General features: G+C 32.8%; 1 protein-coding gene across 4 annotated transcripts in view; it reads right to left on the reverse strand.

Annotated features, from left to right (window-relative positions):
• Positions 1-17,466, reverse strand: part of MYOM2 (myomesin 2) — a 168,606-nt gene extending 151,140 nt beyond the window's left edge. For 3 of the 4 annotated variants that reach the window (XR_012486130.1, XR_012486131.1, XM_074287959.1), the window contains exon 1: positions 10,486-10,613. The gene's annotated coding sequence lies outside the window, so the exon portion shown is untranslated. Of the gene's footprint in view, positions 1-10,485; positions 10,614-17,447 lie in introns of those variants that run through there. The other variant, XM_074287958.1, reaches the window with a different exon arrangement.
• Positions 17,467-18,694: the final 1,228 nt, after the last annotated feature.

Consider the following 18,694-nt stretch of genomic DNA (forward strand, 5'->3'; position numbering starts at 1 on the left):
ATCATATTGTCCACTATTTTATTATTTCCTTTTAATTAAATGGTCTTAGTTTATTAATTGTTTTTAATATATAAAAGTCTGTCTGATCCTGTATTCAGGGTCCAGGCCTAAGCTGAGGAGGTATGGTATCAGTTTTTTAGATAATAGTCATGCATTGCTTAATAAATTAATATGCTTGGAAGATCAAACTTTTATTTCTTCTGCCATTTCATCTTTCACCCACTACATGAGATAAACGTCAATGGAATCTACCTTTATTGCCATTTATAGATACTTTCAGGCATTCCCAAAAGGTCAGCATATAGCTTCAGATGATAGTAAAAAAAAAAAATCTAACAACCAAAGAAACTGAACTTTGAAATATTGGGTCAAATTATTTTGGATAGAACGTAATTGTCAAAGTGGGAAGGTAATTTGAGGAGGCTGTTTGATGACAATGCATTAGGAGAGACAGTGTATGTCAGACAGATAGCTAGTAAGTATAGCTAGGACTAAAGCCCTCCAGACTCCCAAATTAGTACAACTTCCATTACACTATGCTAATCTCACTGGCTTACTGTTGCTTATTAATCACTCAGCAAATGACTGTTACTTTATGTTCAAGACTTTCTTAAGACATACATGTTCTATTACCCATGTGAAACCTGATTTTTTAAAATTCCATTTGAACCACAGAAATGTGATGAACACCAAAGGGCCTTATACCTTTTTAACCAAAAATGGCACATTTCATTCTCTCTTAGTCATGTGCTCTAGGTAGAATAAAAGGGGCAAGAAGAGGAAGAGCTGGGGAAAGGGAAAACAAAAATTATCTTTTGAGAAGTTATTATATAAAGATTACTATGATTATCTAGCAAACTGATCCTTTCAGTTAGGCTTTTTCATATGGATCACTGGCCATTTCCCCATATTACCTGCTGAGATGCTCAAAAAACTTTGTAGTTGTAGTTATTTAAAGTGTTATCAATGCATTTTCCCTCTTATTTCAATCTTTTCTGACATATTCTTTTACCCTACTCTACATAAGCACACACAAAACATATAATCAGAGCCTTCTTTTGTAACAAACAAACAAAAAGTTCAGCAAAACACATTTGCTATGTTTTATACACTATTGATAAAATTAAAATACCACTAAAAATTATAAAACCACAGTAAGCGCCAAATAGTTATGTGACCTAAATGTAAAAGACTATAAAATGAAAATAAGATTGGAATAAAATGAAAGAGAATATTTTTCCCAAATATGAAAAAAGGAAGCATACCATATAATTCCTTACCTCTCAAAAAAAGAAGAGGCTATTTCCTCATCTCTTTTCCAGGGCCAAGACTAATCATTATCATTATAGACTTCAGCATCATTTTATTATTTTTATTATTTCTTAAAGTTTCTCTCTATTTTATCTTTCTTTCTCTCTTTCCATATATATGCATATGCATGTATATATAAATAATTTCCATAGTTCTAGTTACTCACTCTATATCATGTTTTATAAGATTTCCCATAATTCCTTGGATTCTTCATATTTATCATTTATTTTATGTTACAACTAAATACTATAATAGTTAAGCCATTCCTCAATCAATGGACATACATTTTATTTTTAATTATTTAATAATAGAAATTGATATTGATATTTCAGTGCTTATGTCTTTTAGGGGCACATCTCTAACTGTGAGATCTCTGAGTCAAAGAGAATTAATAGCTTAATCACTTTTCTCAAATAATTCCAAATTGTTATTCTAAAATGTTAAAACAATTCACTGCTTCACCAACAATGTATTGATGTGCCTGTTTTTCCATAGCACTCCCAACACTGATGATTTCTTTTTATCATATTGCCAATTTACCGAGTAAAAAGTGAAATTTCAGAATGTTTAAAACATTTTCTATTTATTTTATCAGTGATTAGGAATGAACTTTATGGCTGTAAATGATTTACAATTTTTTTCAATAATGTGAACTGTTTGTTCATATTCTTTGATAATTTATCATAATTCTTAATGATATATTTATGTACATTTCCTATATATCTTAGAATTTGACCTTTATCAGAGATATTTGATGAGTATATTTTCCCTCTTATTTTTCCATCTTATCCTAGATATACTTATTGTTTTTATGAAGAGTTTCATTTCACATAATGAAATTGTATGTTTTATGAATTGTAGCTCTTATTTGGTTAAGAATTCTTCCCAACCATAATTGGGAAAGATATTCTCTTGCATTTTAACCCTAATTTTCTGTAATATTTTACATTTATATCTCATATTTGAAATATACTATGGTTTTATATTTTTCAACTATTTCATAGATAGAGGAGTGAGAATATAGAAAAAATAGAATTGTTCCAGATGGTATAGAAGATCTTTGACAATGCCGGCATTAACTTGGAGTACCATATTTTCAGGACAACATTGACAAACTGGAATTTGTCTAAATAAGGGTAAATAAAATGTCGAAAGGAATGACAATCATGGCATCTATTGAAGGATGTTGGGATGTTTAACCTGGAGAAGAAAAGATCTAAGGAAAACATGGAAGCTGTCTTCAACTAAGACTAGCACATTAAAAAGGGATCAGAATTCTTATTAATTGCAGAGAGGGAAGTCAACCTAAATAAGTAGAAATTGCAGTAAGATTTAAGCTCAATATGAGAGAAAACAAACAAAACTATTTTTGGAAATTAAAGCTATTGAAAAGTGGGATGGACTACCCGAAGATATTAGAATTGTTTTTGTTTAGATGAGACCAGAATTATTTTCAATTGTTGTAGATTCAAGAACTAAGATCAATACTTGGTAGTACTTGAGCAGAGAGTAGGTCATCCAGTGTCAGTGATGCTTTGGGTTTATTTGTACATCAGGTTAAGAGTTGTAATGGATGATCTTATGTGATAAGGAAGTCAAAGAAATAAAACGAATCCAGTCAAGCTACATCAGCAATGGCTAATATATGGTGCTTTAAATTTTATAAGGCACTTTTCATGTTATCTCATTTGATGTCCACAACAACCTTGAGACTTAAGTACTACTATAAGCTTCATTTTACATGAGGGGATAAAGGTCTCATGAGAAATCAAGTAATTTGCCCAAGATCATACAGTTAGAAAGTATGCAAGGAATAATTTGAACTCAAGTCTTTTTGACTCCTCAGCACATTATCCACTACTCCACCTATACTGTCCAGCATGAAGTAGCTAATGGTATTCTACTCTGAAGCATACCTGAAGTATTCAAATGAGACTTGGATTTTACATTTTGAGGACATTAATAAGGTGAATATCTAAGAAAAGCCACCAGTATGGTGAAGAGACTTATAAATATGCCGTGTGAAGATTATTGAATTTAAGATGTTATACATAGAGACTTAGCAGTACTCATAAGGCTGATCCCTGAAAGGGAGATTTGTTTTGGTTGATCCTAAAGAAATGAGTAGAAGTTGTTGAGAGGGAAATTTGTTGAATGTTTTATAGAGGAGATTATTAATGTAGTACAGGTTGCATTAGATGGCCTCTGAGGTTCATTCCAAGTCTGAGATTCTGTGATCAGCAAAAACTTGTATTGATTTGACATATCCTTTATGTGATCTTTATGTCACAATGAAACAGAACATTCTCCTAATATTTGAATTAAAATGCATTGTACAAGTAGTTTCTTTTCTTCCCAGCAGATTTACCTTCTAAACAGAAGGCTACATAAATAGAATATAAAGAACTCCAGATTCTGAATCAGAGCACCTGAGTTTAAATCTTGCCTTAGTCATGAATCATGTCATTCATGTTAACAAGCCAGTTTGCTGGGCCTTAATTTTCTCAGCTATGTTGAATTAGATGACTTCTAAAGCTATGATCTCATAATTAAATTTTGATTATTTTAAGATGTAATATGTGTTCATTCCGTGGTGGCAGTGGGAAGGAAAGGGATAACCAGAACTGCATAGGATAATTGGGGCCAGGCCAACTTTAAATTTATGATTTGTATCAGAAAAGTCACAAAGTGTATATAACCCAATGGGATTATATTTAGTTTCCCATTTTGAAGGCAATACCCATGGTAAAAGGTCAGCATTATTTAAGCCTTCTGGAAACAGCTGATTAGGTACCCTTAAAAAAAGCCCTACGATACCTCCCACAGGCAGGCACATAGTCAGCACTCAATAAATACTTGTCAACTTAATTTGACACTTGTTTAGTTTCACAAACAATGTGTGGATACACAGTTATTCAAAGCCATGCACAGAAGCAATTTATGTATTTCTAAGCAATTAAGGGAATAGAGCTACATTCAAGTAAAGATTTATTTTCTTCCTGGACCCACTCTTTGAACAAATTATTCATTTATTCTTTAACTTGGTTTCTGCACAGGCAAAGCACTAGCTTTAAGGTGTTCTTTGATGATTAGAGTACAGCATGTCTTTACATCCTTAGAAGTAAGATTTCATGGGCTAAATATAACCTAAGTTCAGTTCTAATCTTTGAGCTTTATGGTTTAGGCTCAGATTCTATGGTTTCCAGACCTTGTAAGGGGAATTCTTAAAAAAGTGCACATTGGCTTAGCTGGACTTATTAAGATTCTTTCAAAGTCTTCTATTCGATCTTTCTTTTGCAAATGTGCCTATTGCTCTTATACTTCTTTGCTGGACTTTTCTCAGTCCTATGCCTCATGGTGAACCACACTATAGCACTGACCTCATCCTGAATTCCTCCCAAACATCCTAACACACAGCTGCTGCTCCTATCATTTATACCTCTCAGTCTATCCTCTGCCAAGCAGGACTTTAAAACTGTGTCTATACAAACCAGTCCTTGCCATGGTGACTGATTCCACACTCACCCAAGTGCTATGATCATTTTTGGAAAAGGCATCCCTTGTGGTGTAAAACATAAAATTATTTTTTTTTATATTTAGAAGTATCTTGAAGAGCATTCGCCACATATTTCCTTGTTTTTTAAGGGAGAAAATTGGAACTAACAGAAGAAAAATGGTTTGCTCAAAGTCACACAGTCAGTCAATGGCACATCCAGGACCACAACTCAGATCTATTGACTCAGAACCCAATGGCCTCGTCACTACATCACACCAATCACATACAAAACTACCTAATTCTGATGGATAATAATGGAGAGCCACAGAATGCTCCTTCCTATGAGAAGAGACTATTTTGCCACTTTCCACACTTCCTTTTTATCATCTGTGCCTCCTCCCCCACTCAATCCCTTTCTAACTACTCTTTTTCCTTTTCAAGCCTCCTTTACCCCCAACTCTCTTTTGCTGGAAAAAACAATTCTAGACATGAGACTGTCAGTTCTCTGGGTCACTGGGATTTTTTTCTCATTAAATAGTTACAGTAGTAACTAATTTTCTAATACAGGATGTCCCAAAAGTCTTAGTGCAGTTTTAAGCTTTAAAACCTTTTTAAGGTAAATAATTTTTTAAGCTTTAATAGCTTTGACTTACACTAAAGCTTTTGAGACATCTTTATCATTTCCCACAAACATTTCAACAAACATATTTGTTGTCTCTCATTTGTATAGAAGTCACAGTGGAAAGAAATAAGATATGGTTTTAACCCTCAAGTAGTTTACAATCTATTTCATATATATATATATATATATATATATATATATATATATATATATATATATATATATATATATATATATATATATATATATATATATATGTATGTATATATATATATATGTATGTATATAGATAGATAGATAGATAGATATATGAAAGATTCAAATAATTAAAATACTAACCTGCATTTATATTGTGCTTTATGGTTTACAAAGTAGTTTACAAATATGATCTACACAACAACCTTGACAGGTATGTGCTACTATTATCTCCATTATAAATATAAGGAAATTGAGGCAATACATACTAAATGAATTGCCTAGAGACACACAGCTGGTGAATGTCTGACAGCATCCAAACTCAGGTCTTTGTCACTCCAACTTCAACTCTATATCCACTGTGCTACTTAATTCTTACCTTACAACTAAGCTAAAATATAAATTAGACTGATACATATTTAAAAAAAAAGCAAAGAGTAAAGGTAAAGTTAGGAGGAAATCAAGTTGGCAGTCATACTGCCACAATTCTGGGCTAAGAGGGATATAAAAGATCATCTGATATGATCTAGTCCTAAAAAAGTCACTTTACAAAAATGGGTTATCCAGCCTTTGCTTGAAGACCATTAGTGGAAATGAACTCATGACCTCCTGACATAGTCCATTCCACTTGTTAAAAAGTCAAGTATTTTTTTTAAAATTGTACTTTTGTTTCCCTTTAAAATAGCTAAAATCTGCTTCTTCATAATACCCATATTTTATCCCACCCTTGGGCACCAGGAAGAACCCATATAACTCTTGTAACAAGCCTTTGAGTATATGAAGACAGTTATTATGTCTTCACTGGCTTTGCCAAGCTAAACATACCTATTTTTTTCAAACATTTCATAAATGGCATCATGCAGGTAGTCATACCTGAATTGGATCATGAAAAAGATAGGAAAGATTTCAGCCAATTAGTGTCATTTCTAAATGACCTCTTGGAATCCAAAATGGAAAAGAACTTTTGTTCCTATCCAGTCTAAACTCCTCAATTTTTCAGACAGGGAAACTGAGGCAAAGAGTATTTACATGATTTGCCCAAGTTACATATTTCCTATACAGTGAAATCAATATTAAACATTACTGCAACTTACTGTTCTCAATAGTTGATGACTACAACATTTCATTCTGATGTGATAATTCTTTATCCTGCCAGGGTCTGTCTCTAGAAAACAAACTGATTTTAAAGTACATAGATTATTGAAACTTTTATTTTTGTATCTGGAGTGCTGAGGAAGTATATTTCCTATTTGCAATATATTTGTTCCTTCTATCAGAAAGGCTTTTTGGAGGGGAGACAAGGCAATCAGAGTTAAGTGACTTGCCCAAGATCACATAGCTAGCAAGTATTAAGTGTCTGAGGTTGAATTTCAACTCAGGTCCTCTTGATTTCGGGCCAGTATTCTATCCACTGTACTATCTAGCTGGACCAAAAAACTTTCCAAAAACATCAGTTTTTTTCATTCCAGAGTCAGGAATTGAACCCAAGTCATAAAAAACACATTGGTAGGTAAAAGCTCTAAATACAGTAATTTTTACACTTCATCCTACCCCTTTCAAAATCATCTCTAAATTATATTTTTAAAAGAAACATTCCTGTTTTTAAGCACTAGCTATTCTGGGGCAGCTTCATCAAAATTACAAGGAACAAAAATATAGTGCAAATAGGGAATGTATCTCCTGGGCACCCTAAGTAGAAAAGAAAAAAAAAAACATGTGGGTTTTGGACTGAGATTGCTTCTTAGAGATTCTTAAAGAAAGTCCCAGTCAGGTAAAGGAATTACAACACCAGAATGAAATGTTACACTGTCATCAAATATTGAAGACTGTGGATAATATGCTTAGCATACATTCCGCTCTGCAAGGAATATTTTGAGACCAACTCTCCCATGCCATCTAAAGAGAGAGGATAAGGATCAGGGGATATGGGTGAAAGTTACAGAGGTGGCAGATTTAAGCTTGATGTAAAGAACAACTTCCTAACAATTAGAGTTATGCCAAAGTAGAATGACTGCTTGGCAACATAGCATATTTACCCTTAATCAAATGGTTTAAAGTAAACTACTTGTCCAGAATGTTGTAAAGGGAATTTGTGTTGTTATAATTGGAATAAATGACCTTTGAGATTCCACTAAATTTTGATATTCTCTGGTTTTGTGATTCTGTGAAAGTATTTTGATAAAAAAAAAATTTAAGGGAATTGCTAAGTATAATAATTGCATTTTTTTTTCCTGAGGCAATTTGAGTTAAGTGACTTGCCCAGGATCACAAAGCTAGGAAGTGTTAAGTGTCTGAGTTTGAATTTTTTTAGCTTAAGTCTTCCTGACTTCAAGGCTGGTGCTCTGTCCAGTGCGTCATCTAGATGCCCTGAATTTGCTAAATATTTATTTCAGTTAGATGAGTATTGAAGAATCATTCATGAGTTGAGCTAGTTGTTATCCCATACTGACATGAAGGATTTATGATTGCAGCCATGTAGGAGAACTCCTAGAGTGGCAATTCTCTCCTCTGATACATGTCACAATGCACTTATGACTTAGATCATAGTATTTTAGACTTGGAAGGAACCTTAGATGTCATGTAGATCAGTTTCTTCATTTTATAGAAGATAAAACTGAGTCCAATGTCACATGGGTGGTGCCCAAGACTGAATATGAACTTGATCTTATTGAATCCAGTCCCTGGATAAAACTAAGTACGTGAATTTCAGTAAACTGAAGACCTAAGTGAAAATGTTATTTTGTACCTAAAATAATCTATCTGTAGTGGATAATAAATATTACATTTATATAAGATATTGAGCTTCAAAAAGTAAATTTCTTACAGTCATCCTATAAGGGAAGTATTTTAATTAGGATTATTCTCAATTTGCAGATGAGGAAAAATTCACAGTTGAAATATTGTGATGTTTATATTCACAGAAGTGGCAGAACCAGAATGTAAACCCACTTGTCTAATTCAATTCCAACATTGTTTCCACTATACTAGAGGTCACAGAAAAGGGAAATTTAAGAAATATTTTCCAAAAAAAATCATAGAAGTATAGTACTTTTATGTAAAAAAAAAAAGGTTAAAAATCATATTTTAGACCTGGAAGAGACCTGCAGAGGGCCTCTAGCCCAAATTATACTGTGGATGAGGAAACCAAGACTGAGAAAAGGGATATAATTCCCACAAGGTCACGGGTAGTAAGTGTCAGAGCCAGGCTTTTAATCCAGGATTTAACCACGACTCCCAGGCTCCTTCCACTGTATTCTATGGCTTCTCTTAATCCTCAGTGATAAATTCCTTTGGGATTTGATGTTTGGCATCAGGAGAATGACATTTTCCCAAATATTTCTCAAATATTTTTTCAAATAAAAATCTTTTGGAGTCATGCGATGGATAGTTTCAGTAATGTCTTAAACAAAGTTACTGTATAGTTGCTATAAAGAAGCTGAAGATTAAGGTAAATCATGTATTCCACTTAAATGCTCAAGCAATGAATAACTGAGTAGAGTGTAAGACAGAGTAATTTATCATTTTCAGAAGAGGTGCACTTTCCCAGTATCTAAAAGAATGCTTAGACATTTCAGAAACAAAATAAATTAAAAGTAGCTACACATTATGTTATATGATAATCATCTCTGTAGGGATTTTTTTTTACATTAATTAAATCAAAGCCATTAAGATTTACTGCAGCATAGACTGCAGTCTGGAGTCAGGAAGATATAGATTGAAATCCTGTCTTTCATATATGCTATCCATGTGACTTTGACCAAGTCACTTAACCTTTCAAAGCCTCAGTCAACTCTCAAAGACTATATATAGTGAGTTATAGATCTTCAACATTAGAAAGAGTTTTCATACCAGGTATGTCCCACATTAAGGAAATCATAGGTCTAAACCAAAAATAAGAACAAAACTATATACACGCACACAAAAATGAAACACCCTTGAGTCCACCTTAAGTTAATATTTAACGCTAAATGTTACTATCTACTACCTACTAAATGTAGTAAAATATACTATCTACTAATGAGATTTCACAAGAACATCTTTTTAAATTTCAATTATTCTCCTTGCTCTGTAAATATAACCATCTTTCTAACCAAAGAACAAAATATATGATGCAAAAATTTAGGTGCTTCCAAACATTGCAACCCATATTATGCTTGATTAGTGTCCATTCATTTGTTCTATGTGTAATCATCCAATTCCAGTATCTCATTCAGCCAGGTATATTTCCAAGATCTTACTTAAATTAGACAAAGGTTCTATTAAAATAAATTTCCTGGATATTTCAGAAGGATCTTAACTAATCAAAAAGAAAGAAAAGAAAGAAAAATCAGCTCTCTTCTGGCTAGTTTTAAGGGAATCTATCTGACAAGTCTTCAGGTGGGAAGCATAGCATTCTACTTTATTTCCACTCTGCATTCTTCTAAGAAATTCTTTCATTCAGACAATTGCAGAAAAATTTCAAGTGTCATCCATCTGTGTAAAACCACCTATAAGTACTATAAAGGATGCAAGTTCCCCAAATAAAGGTATAGAGTACAAATTACTTTAGAGAGCCATTGGAATGTTGAAATAATAATGGCCATCAATGTGGAATGTAAGTAGACAAATACTGATTTAAACTTGGTCAAAGATTTCTATCCCCCCAAGGACCTTCAGAACTTCTCTTTCTATAATGAATAAAACATTTCTAATAATGTCCCCCACAAATGCTTGAAACATGCATACTTCTAATCCTTGCTTACCCTAAAACAGGTAATTTGTCACTACGAGAGACTTATACAAAAGCATTCATCCAAATTATTATTTGTTCCTATACAAATCAAGTTTGGGGGAAATAGGGAGAAAAGGAAAGAAAACTTACCTACTGAGAAGTTTAAAGAGAAGAAGTTAAAAAAAGAGAAGAGATCTTCCCCACCCAGCTCACCAAGCTCTAGCTGAGGAAAACAAAAATAATTTCTGTCTTGAAAGCTCCTGCCCATTCCCTCCCCATTTATGGCCAGAGAGTATGCTATATATAGAATAGAAGGATATCTTCTCCCCAAATTGAAATCTACATAATAAATTCTAGAGATGATCTTAAGTAAAGCAGGTCTTTCCAATCCCTAATTATTAAAAATTTCCCCCAAGTTGAACACATCGCCAAAAAAGGGGAAGGATGAAAGGAAGAAAAATAAATCATTACTGTACCCAGAACATACATGTTCTTTCTTCTATAAAAGATTATAATAAGGGAAGGTAATTTTTGGGGGGGAAGACAATTTTTTTTAATTTTTAAAACTTTGTTAAATGTGAGTTCACTACTGGGTTTTAAGTTTTCTAAATCAAATGTCAGTCCCTCTGATTTAGACACTGTGGTTCCCTGGCATGTAAAATGACACTCCTTGATGAGTCTTTAATGACTGTTTGAATTTCAATAAACATTATTGCCATTTGTTAAGCTATGTCAAACAAATAAAAAATCCCTCAGTGAATCAGAAGAGGGAGAGATTCCAATTTCTAGCCATAGTTTGCTGGATTCAATTCATCAGTATCAGCATCATCTACTTTCATCCCATATTGTTGTGGGGTTTTTTTAGAATTTTAACCAGAAATAATATCCTCTGCACATCATGAAAATTATTTTTTATTTATAGCTGTTGTTACATACTGTATCTAAATGGAGACCAGCAGCGTATTCACAGCTTGTAACCAAATATAAGCAAAATAATTATACATTAATTCAATAAATATATCTAGAATAGCTAAAATGTAACAAAGTATGACAAGATTCTAAGAAGTACAAAGTATAATAAAATTTATGAGAAAGAAGAGTTTACTTTCATTTGGGAAAACCATGGAGGTAGTATCAGAATTATTTCTTGGAGAATAAGTGGGGGAATTCAATCAATCTCTCTGATTCAGAATATAGACTCAAATTAGCAAATAATTTACAAAAAAGAATGGGTCAAAATGATGTCATGAAACCACATGATAAAAATATATGCATGTTTTATTTCAAAGTTCTTCATTCTTATATTTGGAAATTATCTATTATTATTTTAGATATCATCATTATGAGTGTGGCTATTTGGATCCTGATCTCATGGAAAATTAGATGTTTGGAAAAGATAGGCACAGCGACAAAACTAGAAGATTTGTGAAGAGGCAACATGAATTCTGGACTGGGAATCAAGAAATTTGTTCTATTCCCAGCTCTACCACAAGCTGTGTGACCTTTATTAAGTCACACCAGGTCTTTGGATTTCTGGTTCATCACCCATATAATGAGGAGGTTGAACTAAATTATTTAATCTTTAAAGACCTTTCTAATCTATGATGTCTAAAGGGAGCTTACAGTCATTAAAGAAATAGGAATATGAGCTCAAAAATCACAGACTTCTGGGACCATTTTAGTGTAAAACTATGATCACATTAGATATTGATCTTGTTTTTGAAAACAGTACATTTTTCCATTCTTAAATCACATGATCTTCCAATCCATTGAATTATATTATTCTACATATATTGGATAAATTTATAAATCTTTTGTGAAATTTAGCATAAGGTCATGTTATCATATTCAGTTAGTCAACTAGCATTTATTAAGGACATATTATATGCTAGACTCTATATACTAAGCATAACCCCTTTTGGGAACTTCTATAATTATGGAATAGTTCTATTTCCCAATTTATCAATATATTTATTAGAGTTCAACATTCCATCAATGAATTCCATCTCAATGCCTATTTCATATAAAAATCCTTAAATATTTGAAGGGAATAGATAAATTACAGTCTGATGAAAATGCCCAATTCTTAAAGGTTTACCTCCAATTCTGACTTTGCTTTTGTCATAGCCTTGAACAAAAATGTGAATTTTAACAGTAAAAATTATATTTTTAAATCATCGGTACTCCAATCTTTATATCATCTTGCCCATGACAAGGGTTTTAGTACAAGAGCAATAGTTAGCAACTGTTTTGATTTTTGATTGGATTGTTGCTTATTTTACTGATTTAAGCACTGTTCTTTTGCCTTCAAGTAATCCTCACCCTAGTGCAATCTGAAATAATCTTTCCAGTTCCCAGATCTCTTGGAATATCTTTGTTCGTTTTCTGTGAATTATTTATATTTTTCACAGTAATAATATGTCCATTTTTGGTGGGGTTATTTTTCATTTTCAACCTCTCTTTATGCCTTGGTAAAACTGATCATGATCTTGAATAAGCCTTGGAAAAAACTTGTCTTCATACAAACAGCTATATGTTATTGATGTGTGTGTGTTTTAAGAGCGAAAACTTTTATTATAAAAGTGTGCTGCCTCTTTTGCACATTTCTAATTGATAAAATCCAGAAACTTTTTCAAGTTTCATATAAAGAAATAAAAGTCCTCTCTGAATATTCTTTATACCTCATTCGCAGAGATCTGAAGTTCACACCATCTCTAGCATGGGTGGTCTTAAATCAGGAGTTTGGCCCTGGTCAATTAGACACAGCAAAAAAGGAAGTCAAATCCAATCACATCAATACACAAAGAGACCAATTGATTACACCAAAGCAGTGTAAGAATAATTCAGGACCATCCAAGAATCCTAAAGTAATTTAGCTCTTGATAAGTAATTGTCCAAAGAAATGTAGAGACTTAGCATGTGGGCACCGTGAGGGAAGGGGGTGAAAAAAGGAAGGGAAAAAAAAAAAAAAAAAGAATTGAAAATCAGAGTGATCTCCAATATCTAATTGTTTGCTTGGCTTTGTTCTTAATTCTTGAAGCCGAACAAAATAACATCACTATTTTTTGAAGTAGAATTTGAATGCTTGGCAGTTTAGCTCAAGTAAGGAGCAAAGTAGTAAATCCCCTTACCTCTCCTGTATTTATCTTCAGACAATCATAAAATAGAACCTCAAAACAAATCCTGAAACAACAGAATCAGCAAAAGATGGGGTGAAACAATCTTTTAAATCAAGAAATTTGGAAGATTTCCAAGAAAACTCTGCCTAACTTGGGTAAAAGGGGAGTGCATTCCAAGATATCATCAAGTCAGCAGTAAGTCCTACCTCGGCAAAATAGCAAGGGATCCTGAGCCATAGTGTAGTGGGGCAAGCAAAAGCCAACACCAAGACTCTGACTACTACTACTTTTACTACAATGAAGACTACTACTATTATGACTATTACTACTACTACTACTATTACTACTTCTACACATACACACACACACACACACACACACACATACATACACACACACACACACACACACACACACACACACACACACATCTTTCAGCATAGTCAGGGGAATAAAAAGACTCCAGCTCAGAAAACTACAGGCAACAATACTGATTTCAAATACAGCAAAAGCAAAAACAGAACCAATAAAAGGGATAAAGAAAGAATGTCTAGCTAAAAGGCACCAATTTAAAAGTAATATCAATGCTAAGCATATATGTAACCCGTGGTATAACATCCATTCTTAAAGGAGAAATAAAGTGAATTGCAGATTCATGAACAAACAAGAGATAGCATTAATGAAATGTAGAATAGGTAAATTTGATTATATTAAATTAAAAAGATTCTGCACAAGCAAAACCAATGTGAGCAAGATTAGAAAGAAAGCAGAAATCTGGGAAACGATCTTTACAGCAAGTGCCCCTGATAAAAAGCTCATTTTTCAAGTATATGGTAAAATGAATCAAATTTATAAAAATAGAAACCATTACCCATTAAAAATTATGATCAGATAAAGAAATCAAAGCTATCTATAGGCATATGAAAAAGTGCCCTAGATCACCTTTGATCAGAGAAATGCAAATTAAAAGAACTCTGAAGTACAACCTCACGTATATCAGATTGGCTAATGTAACAAAAAAAAGGAAAATGATACATGTTAGTGAGAATGTGGAAAAACTTGGGACACTGTTGCAACTGCTAATGAAGTTGTGAACTAATCCAAACATTCTGGATCAATTTGAAACTATGGCCAAAGGACAAATTATGCATATTCTTTGATACAACAAAAATACCATTGCTATGTTTGTATCCCAAACAGATCATTAAAAAAAGAGGGAAGAACTTCCTTGTGCAAAAGTAATTATAGCAGACTTTTTGTGGAGGTAAAATTTTAGAAACTGAGGGTATGTATGCCCATAATTGGGGAATCACTGAACAAGCTACAGTATAGGAATGTAATGAAATAAATACTGTTGTGCAGTAAGAAACAATGAATGGACAGATTTCAGAAAAACCTGAAACGCATACAAACTGATACAAAGTGAAAGGAGCAGAACTAGGAAGACATTGCACTCAGTATTAGTTAGTTATACTATATGATGATTAGCTATGAATGACTCATCTCTTCTCAGCAACTCAAGTATCTAAGCACAAAGAACTCATGAAGGAACATGCTATCTACATACATGTAATATTCTTCTCTAAAATGTAATGTTCTCTTGTTGGGGTTCTCATGGGGTCTCTGGAGGCAGCCTTCCTTTCAGTTCAGTAATCACTACAAGAACAGCCAGATGTTAAAGTTCAAATCCTTTATTGTCTCCTTCAAAGTCTTGTCTCCTTCACTGGGACGTGGCTAGCTTTTCTGGAGGCCTTCTGGATCTTGGTTTCAGTGGAGAAGCAAAGGAGGACAGCTTGCTACCACTTCTCTGGTCTTCCCTTATTCTCCTCCTGGCTGAGCTTGTCCGAGCTTATATGCTCTCTTATTAAAGGTGTGAATCTTGTGGAATTATAGTAAGTACTGAGTACATGTACTGAACTAGAGAACTGTTAAGCACCATGCTAAATTAGATAACTATTGTGTCTATCAATTCCACTGACTTAGCACCTTGTTTCAAGTTCTGGCCCATAACACATACAGACAAGGAAATGATGGACTCTGAATGTAGATCAAAACCTACTTCTTCCACTAATTTTATTCTTTTTTGTGGGGTTTTTTCTGTTTCTTCTTTTGCAACTATGACTAATATGGAAGTATATTTTACATGATAGTACATGTATAATCTATATCAAATTGCCACGATTTTTTGAAAAGGAGAGGGGAGGGAGGAAAGGAGAAAATTTGGAATTCAAAATCTTATAAAAATGAATGCTAAAAATTGTATTCATATGTAACTGGGAAAATACTATTTTAAAAAAATTATTAATTTTTAAAAATATGTTTTTACATGATTATAGAAGAGACAATTGTCCCATTGTTTTTAAGGATCACAAAAAGAACAATGACAAAAGTCAAGTTTAGTGGTAGTTTTGTTTAATTTTGTTACCTTAAGGGAGGAAAGAAAAGATAGTGATAACACTCTGGATGGAGGAAAGAAAAAAGGTAGAACTTACTATTTCTCATAATTGGGGTACATTGGAAGTAAAATATAAAAGAATGGGGGGATGGGGCAACTAGAAGGCATAGTAGAGTACTGGCCTTGGAGTCAGGTGGACCTGAGTTCAAATTTGGCCTCAGACACACAGTTACTAGCTGTGTGACCCTGGGTAAATCACTTAACTTCAATTACCTCTCAAAAACAAAACAAAACAAACAAAACAAAAATATTAGAGAAGGAAAAAATGAACATTTCATGAAATTTATTCTTATGAACTGAACAAAGTGAGTTAACTATATATTTACAAGAATTGCTACAGAAATGCATTAATTTTTCCTTTTCATTTCATTTTATTTTATTGTTTAATTACAATCCATTTTTTCCTCTCCTTTGTATCCCTATAAACATTTTTACACTGTCCATTTCAAAAACTGTTGATTTTGTTCTAGATCTTGAATCTTTCACTTCTCTCTTAGAAGTGGGTAGTATGTGTCCTCTAAAAGCAAGATTGATCATTACCTCGGTCAGTTATTAAGTATTTCAAAGTTGTTTGTCTTTACAATGTCTTGTCATTGTATAAATTGTTTTAGTAACTTCATTCTATTACGACTGATGCAAGTACTCTCAAGTCTCTCTGAAACCATCACTTTATCACTTTTTATGACATGACAAAAATTAAATTCAAAAGGAGAAAGATATGGAGATAGGGAAAAAGAGAGGACAAAACAAATCTCAATTTCTAAAAGAAGGATATAGAGAGTTTAGAGGAAATAGAATATAAGAACCAGAATTGGGTATCTGGGCAAGTTGCAGAAAGAATAGGCAGAAAAGTAGGATAACCATTTTGATTATAGATAATAGTATTGAACTCATTCCTTATCCTTCCTTACTTCCTTTTTATTTGCAAAGATGAAGGAATGGGTCAAAAAAAGGAAAAAACATAAAAGAATATGATGGTAAGAAAAACACAATTAATAACCATATTCCTGAATAGGATAAACTACCAATCAAATGGAAGCCTGAGTTAGAAGTAGAATCTAATAATATGTTGTTTAAATAAAAACATTCTTGTAAACCTAAGATTTATACAGAATTGAAATGAGGGGTTAAAGCAGAATATATCAAGCTTCAGATGATTTTTAAAAACCATACATGTCAGTTAGAACTTCAAACAAGCAATAGTAGGGAAGCTACATTTTTCTTAATGGCATCATAAATAATAAAAATACTACTATATAAATATATCTATGCATATAAATACACAGTACACATATAGGCACATATATAGACACAGAATGATATAGCATCTAAGTATTTAAAGGAAAACAATCAATTTACACTGAGATTTTATATAGATATATAGATATCATATTTTTATCCAATACTATTATTTCTGATTTGTCACTCTGCCTTAGGGTAGGAAGGCAAAAAGTATTCAATATAGAAGGGGGGGGAGATAACAAATGACCCCATTCCTTCCTTCCCCCATATATCTTAAATAAAGAAAAGTAGGTTACCTCTTCAGAGTTGTCCTTAATCATCCATCTAATGACTCCAAAGGCAAGGAAAATATTTTCTCCAAATTCCCTTTTGCAGATAACAAACCTTTTCATGGAAATAGGAATGAGAGAAGAAAGGTAGAAGTAATGTGCCACTAAAGGCAAAAGAGTTTAGACAGGAATATGGAAATACTAGACTTCACAGTTTTCCCTAAAAATGACTCTATTTTCATCTAGTCAAAGGTAATAGTGTCCTTCATTGTTGGCCAAGTAAGTGTATGTCCCCAATGTACTAGTTGTGAAATTTTATTTGCTGTTTTGTAATATTCATGATATGTTTACACTTACTTGGAGTAACAAAACTTTTTCAGGAACCATTTTTGTGCTTTTATTTTGTAAAATAAGAAGGAGGAGGATGAGAACAAAAAGAACAAGAACAAGAGCAAGAACAAGAACAAGAAGAAAAAAAGAAGGATATGGGGAGGAAGAGGAAGAGGAGGAGAAGGAAGAAAGAAGAGAGGAGGAGGAGAAGCAGTGTTTAATAGTATTTCATTTGATTTTCACAACAACCCTGGAAGCTAAGTGCTATTATTATCATCCCCATTTCGTAGATAAGACAACTGAAATAGAGAAATATTAAATAATTTGCCCAGGGTCACACAGCTAGTAAATGTCTGAGAAAGGATTTGAATTTAGGTCTTCTTTACTCTAGGTCCAAAATTGTATCCATTACATCACCTTGCTGTCTCAAAAGAAGAGTTTTATTTAGCATATTCTCCCTGGACCTGTGACTTTTTAAAGCCACTCATTTGGCTCAGACTCAATTATATACATCCAGTGATCATAGTTCTAACACAAAGAAACTTGAGAAGTTACTGGAGTCCAACCCCTTCATTTTGCAGATGAGAAAGCAACAGCCCCTGGCTATATGATTTATACTAAGTTCCTTTAAGTAATCTTTTATCAATTCTTTCCTTAATTCAATTGTGTTTTGTTTTGTTTTGTTTTGTTTTGTTTTGTTTGTTTTTTAATCTGTCCCTCCACCCCAATTCTATATCCATCATAGTTGACTTTTATTTAGTAAAAACTGAACTTTTAAACATTCCTCAGCTATTAAAGCATCTGCCTTTCTTTTCAATTTGTCATTATCAATTGCTTTTTTTTTTCTTTTCTTTTTTTTTTTTTTTTTTTTTTTTTTAAAGTAAATGCATTTTCATCTGATGGGAACAAAGATCCATACAGCAAAATTCAAGACAGGACTAAAA

Source organism: Sminthopsis crassicaudata, chromosome 2 (genome assembly GCF_048593235.1).
Source record: "Sminthopsis crassicaudata isolate SCR6 chromosome 2, ASM4859323v1, whole genome shotgun sequence".
Taxonomy (NCBI): Eukaryota; Metazoa; Chordata; class Mammalia; order Dasyuromorphia; family Dasyuridae; genus Sminthopsis; species Sminthopsis crassicaudata.